Here is a 6662-nt window from a genome sequence, read left to right on the forward strand (position 1 = left end):
ATAGTGAATCCCTAGGTGCAATGTTGGCACAAAAAGGACCCCATGATGGGAAGGAGCGAGCCATTTACTATTTGAGTAAAAAGTTCACCACGTCGGAGCAAAACTACTCCAAATAAGAAAAAACATGCGCCGCATTGGTATGGGTGTTGCATAGGCTCCGACAGTATACCTTGCATTACCAAACTTTCCTCGTAACCGAAAGTGATCCGATCAAGTATTTGCTCAGTCGCCCAGCATTGGTAGGAAAATTGGCCAAATGGCAAATCCTGATCTCGGAATTCGACATTCAAGTGAGGTCGCAAAAATCAGTTAAAGGACGGGTGATTGCCGATATGTTAGCAGACTGTCCTAAAGAAGTACGCGAGGATAATCCCTCGGACGATCGAATTTCCGCCATAGAAGAAGACACATGGACTATGTTCTTCGACGGAGCTGTAAATTTGTCAGGCTCCGGCACTGGGGCAGTCTTGATATCCCCAAATGGACAACATTATCCTGTGGCTGCAAAATTGATGTTTCCATGCACCAACAATATAGCCGAGTATGAAGCATGCATCCTCGGCCTGCAAGCGGCTATTGAAATGGGAGTGACAAAGCTAAAGGTGTTTGGTGATTCTACCTTAATAATCCTCCAGACGTTGGGCGAATGGAAGACAAAAGACGCCAAACTTGTGCCTTATCATGGTTACTTAGAAAAGTTGGCGGGAAAATTCCAAGACATCTCGTTTGAATACCTACCTAGAATTCATAATCAGTTCGCTGATGCACTAGCAACGCTATCATCTATGTTGCAAGCAACGAAAGGGTTAGAAGTAGAACCTTTAAAAATTGAAGTTCTGGCAAGACAGGCCTACTGCATGGCCATTACTGAGGAACCCGATGGGAAGCCCTGGTATTACGATATCATGAAATACATCCAGAAGCAGGAGTTCCCTGAACAAAGCACTCCCTCTGATCGAAAATACCTAATGAAAATAGCTTCAAAGTTTTTCGTCAGCGGTGAAAATCTGTACAAAAGATCGTACGACTCGCCCCGCTAAGATGTGTGGATGCAAATGAAGCCACACGAATAATGCAAGAAATACATGAGGGAGTATGTGGCCCTCACATGAATGGACGTATGTTGGCCAAGAAGATAATGAGACTGGGCTATTACTGGCTCCCCTTAGAGAATGATTGTGCTCAGCATGTACGGAGTTGTCATCGTTGTCAAATTCATGGGGATAAAATAAATGTCCCTCCAACTGAACTGCATCAGTTATCTGAGCCATGGCCGTTTTCAATGTGGGGCATCGATGTAATTGGCCCAATCAACCCAAAGGCGTCAAACGGGCATCGGTTCATCTTGGTTGCAATTGATTACTTTTTGAAATGGATTGAGGCCACATCATATGCAAGCGTAACGCACGAATGTCATGAAGTTTATCAAACGTGACATAATCGCCCGATATGGCGTGCCAGATTCCATCATCACCGATAATGGGACAAATCTGAACAACAAGCTGATTGATCAATTATTTTCTAAGTTCAAGATCCAGCATTTGAACTCATCCCCTTATCATCCACAAATGAATGGGGCTGTAGAGGCCGCCAACAAGAACATCAAGAGAATCCTAGCCAAGACGGCTGAAAATTACCGCGACTGGCACGAGAGGCTACCCTTCACACTGACAGCATATCGAACTTCGATTCGAACTTCTACTGGGGCAACCCCTTTTTCCCTGGTTTATGGTATGGAGGCAGTTTTACCCGTGGAAGTAGAAATCCCTTCCCTACGAATTTTATCCCAGGCTGGATTATCTAAAGAGGAATGGACACGACAAAGGCTTGAGCAGCTGAACATGATCGATGAAAAGCGACTAAAAGCCCTCTGCCACGGTCAGTGCTATCAGCAGAAGGTAGCTCGATCGTTCAATCAAAAGGTGCGACCCAAGCACTTTAAGGTAAACGAGTTAGTCTTGAGAAAGACACTGCCAATCTTTCCAGAGCCCGGAGGCAAGTTCGCCCCAAATTACAAGGGTCCTTATGTAATAAAGAAGATACTCCCCGGAGGAGCCTTGATCCTAATTGAGATGGATGGGCGAGAATTCTAAACCGGTTAATTCCGATCTTTGTGAAAAAGTACTACCCTTGAAAGATGTTCATTGTCCGCATTGCCAAGCACTTCTCTATCAGAATGAAAATGCCTATGCACCTTTATATATGAGTGATGTATTTCTACCATCATAAAAAATGTGTGTTTGGTTGACTCGATGAAGAAAATTGAATGATAACCACCAGCATTTAAAGAAGTGTTGAAAATCAAGTAGCAAATTTGATGGCATAACTTGAGCAAATTGACATTACCCAGGCAGACGCGTAAAAGTAATCCATGTCAATTTCGCCCAGCTCGGTGTAAAGGACGCGTCATTCAAGAACCGGGTCTGTTAGAAGGAACCTTCGTCCTATCCAACAATCTTATAATCTGGAAGCTTCACTTTTTGTTCTAGACGCAGGCTCTTGCAAGAAGTAATTGCCATCAGAGAATTGGAGGTTTTGATTGTCCATCTTAGATTCCATAGAAGCTTGAAGTACATGACTTTGCTCAATGCTGTTAATGGTCATATAGCCAAAGACATAAGAAAAATTCCACAAAAGGAAGGCGTTGAAGATAAATCGACAACCATCAATCATGCATACATGGCCATGAGTGAGAAAGGCCAATCGAAAGAAATGTCAAAATGTGCCAAGACGAAAAGGCTATCATCGACATTCAAATATCCCTAGGAGTCAGCAAATACAAACTTTGGAGAAGAGTAATTTGGTATCGTTTCCAATACTCCCAGTGTCTGAACTCACTTTTGACATATTTTCTCTTATTGACAAGAAGCATAGGATTCAAGAAGCAAGCTTAAAGGTGAATTTGGACAAATCAAGTGACCCATATCGATTTACCTAACTTGGTATAAAAGGACGTGTCGTCCTGGAGCCGGTTCGGTTAAATAAAAAGGCAGCGCCCTACGAACACCGTCGGCGCCTTTAGCCGAGTGGTATCCGGGAAGAAGCGAAATGGTCCGAAGTCGGGGGTTCAAATCCCCGACGCGGCATTTAGCCGCTTAGTAGAAAAAAATAATAAAAAAATTTTGCTTCTCTTGCGCTTGCAAATTACGAAAGCGTGGTGACTTAACAAAGCAAGGGACATAGGACTTCGTGTCCCCATCTCACTTCAAGTTCACCCAATCGTCACGCAAACCGGTGAAGGGTAAAGTTGTATCAATTCCAGTTATTCGACTCTTGAAAGAGTTCATGACTAACACATTCCCTCTTGTTTGTTGCAAGATCACCTGACTGTCAAAAACAAAGATAACAAATTAATGAGAGGCATGACGAACTCTCCCAAGCAAAATGGCATCTCAAGTATCGCCAAAGCAAATGACAGAGATCCTTCAGGCCTCAATTCACCTTTAATTTTGGCTCTGATCCATTTTCATCTTCTCTTCTGCAGGGGTAAAAGCAGAGATGCCCGATCAGATTCCCAATCCCCGACTAATCATTCAGGTGTCATGTCCCTAATCAATAAGGACAACCGTCGACACCCATTTGCAAATAACCCTTTTGATGTTCAAAATTTAACATATTTGGAAACACCATTATGTTAGCCCCTAAAGTTGTCAATAGGGTCCTTTTTGAGTCAAAACCATTCATTTGTTTTGAGAGTACAAACTCTCTCATGATTAAAATGCTGCATGCCTTTTCTAAATGGATTTTTTGCATGATGATTTTGTCTGTCTAAATCACTGATTCCATCAAGGATTATTAGAATAGACAACTAAGTGAAGAATACAAAATTAATTGAGCATGTTGGATAAGGCGCGTCAGAACGATGAAAGGCAAGCCATATCCTATACACAATCCCCCCATCTATACACTTGTGAGATGAGTACAAAAAATTCCATGACTGTAGGATAAAGAGTTCTCTCGCGAATGGTACGATAACCAAAGCAGTGAGAGGCATTTCATTGCTCACCCCTTTGAGCTCCTTACACTGGTGAAGCTTCTCTCATATCCTCGTCAAGAACCACCCCACACTGGGGCAGATCGGAGACAAAGCAACATCACAAGGTGAGAAGAGAGATAGAAATTTTCTTGCTCGCACTTGCATCAATCTTCGGGTGTCCTTATTGCATATGAACACTCACATTAATTTAAGTGCCCTAGAATGACAAAGAGCAATTCTTTCTCTATGCACTTGTATTCATTGTACAACCCAATTGAGTCTGTAATTTCACCCTCACATGGAGGCAAAACAGTTACCCATTTAGCGGCATAGCCCGAGCGCCTGCAAGATGAAGACTCAAGAGTCTAATAATGGTGCTTCGATTGAACTTGCCTAGATCAGTTCCTCAAGCAACAAAACAAAAAAACTAGGGGCATAAAAAAGCGAAGTACTGGTAAAAGCAAGGTCAAATGCCCATAAATGAAAAGTTGGGATAAAAAATAGGGGCATGAAAAAGCAGTGTGCCTGGTAAAAGCAAGGCCAATGCCCCCAGCAAAAAATACAGTCAATTGTATTCCCAAGAGAAGTTGCTGTTGTGATAAAGCCTCCATCTGAAAGTGAGAATAAAGACCGGTGACAAATGCTAAGGCAATCACCAGCTCTCACCCTCTTACACATGAGTCAAGCTTACATTGCGTCCCATTGTAAAAGTCTTTTCAGATTAGGGCACTTCAATTAACGTAGGATTTCATATGTGCATAAGCATCGCTCGAAGAAGTACGAGCAAGACTATTCTATCTCTTTTCGCAGGACTCTTAACTTGCAAACCTGGAGATGATCGTGCGGCATTTTGTTCATGAGCCTTGACCTCGACAGTCCCATTTGATGAGCTATTGACCAAGTCTTCATCACAATTTCAACAAAGACCTCTCACATTGGTAAAGTCGTACCACTTGCGAGATTACTCGGACCCTAAACATGATGACAAGTGAGAAGTGTGGTCCTTATAAATCCCGCATCAATGGTCGTGGATAGCCTTTCCATGAGAGAGAGTGGAAAGTCCTTTCGCATCGAAAGTCCCTCATCTAGCATGCTCAAGACATCTATATTCCGAATAAAGGTTGTCTTTCAAAATCTTCCCCAGTGGAACTCAGATGATGCAAAACTGACAAAATTATCATGCATAAATCACATTTAAACTCATGAATTTACAGCATATACAATTATGTGTGCATATTGTGCAAATAGCAGACATACTCTCAGAGATTAGAGATATTACCAGGTAAGCATATCCCCGTCCCCATTTGTCTTAAAGTACCTACCACTGTCCAGGTACTCTCTCCTTGACACTCGACCTATTCGAGTCGTCCCTTGAGTTTGGATGCTTGCAACTGTTTTAGCATCCCATTGTCTTTGAGTATCGGCTACCGTCCGGATACTCCTTTTTTCTGACACTCGACCTGTCCGAGTTGTCCCCAGAGTATTGATACTTGTGACTGACCAAGTATCTCTTGGAATACCTACTGCTATCTAGGTATCCCCATATCATCAAGTACCCACCATTGTCTAGGTACTTCCTTTTCATGACACTCAACCTGCCCGAGTTGTCCCTAAATAATATAGCAGCTGTTCAAGCATTCCACTAGTTTATGTGCCTGTGCCTACCCAGGTATGCTTTCTTACACTTGGACCTACTGAGTGGTCCCAGATCATGTCATTAAATACTTGTGTTCATCCAAGTATTCCGGTACTTTGTACTCCTGCGGCTACTTAGGTGTTTCAGCCCTTTTGAGTGCCTGCGGCAATCCAGGTAAGCCTCGTGCTACATTCAAGTTTATGTTGCCAGGAGGTGGGAGACCTTCACGAATATGCGAGGCACGCCCTCGATATTCCCAATTACCAGGAGGTGAGAGACCTTCATGAATATCCAAGGTACGTCCTCGATATTCCCACTACCAAGAGGTGAGAGACCTTCACGTATATGCAAGACCCATCCTCGATATTCCCAATTACCAGGAGGTGAGAGACCTTCATGAATATCCCAGGTATGTCTTTGATATTCCCAATTACCAGGAGGTGGGAGACCTTCATGAATATCTCATGAGGTGAGAAACCTTCACGAATATCTCAGGTACATCATCGATATTCCATCTGCTAGGTACCCCTTCGATACTTGTGATCCTCTAGGTATCTCCAAAGAGTTTGTGCCTGTGATCGTCTAGGTACCCCTTCGATGCTTGTGATCATCCAAGTATCTCCAAAGAGTTTGTGCCTGTGATCGTCCAGGTTCCCCTTCGATGCTTGTGATCATCCAGGTATCCCCCAAGAGTTTGTCCCTGTGATCGTCCAGGTACCCATTCGATACTTGTGATCATCCAAGTATCCCCCAAGAGTTTATACCTGTGATCGTCCAGGTACCCCTTCGATACTTGTGATCATCCAGGTATCCCCCAAGAGTTTGTACTTGTGATCATCCAAGTACTATCTCCCAACAAGTAGATGCCCTGAGAAAGGTCGGCGCATCTCCCGTCAAGGCGACCGAAGAAAGGTTCGGGTCCTGGAAAAGAAATTCCCCGTCAAGGCGACCGAAGAAAGGTTCGGGTCCTAGACAAACCAACTTATTGCTCTAACAGTGCGACCGAAGAAAGGTTCGGGTCCTGGAAAAGCAATTCCCCGTCAAGGCAAC

The sequence above is a fragment of the Eucalyptus grandis genome, chromosome 10 (genome assembly GCF_016545825.1).
Source record: "Eucalyptus grandis isolate ANBG69807.140 chromosome 10, ASM1654582v1, whole genome shotgun sequence".
NCBI lineage: Eukaryota > Viridiplantae > Streptophyta > Magnoliopsida > Myrtales > Myrtaceae > Eucalyptus > Eucalyptus grandis.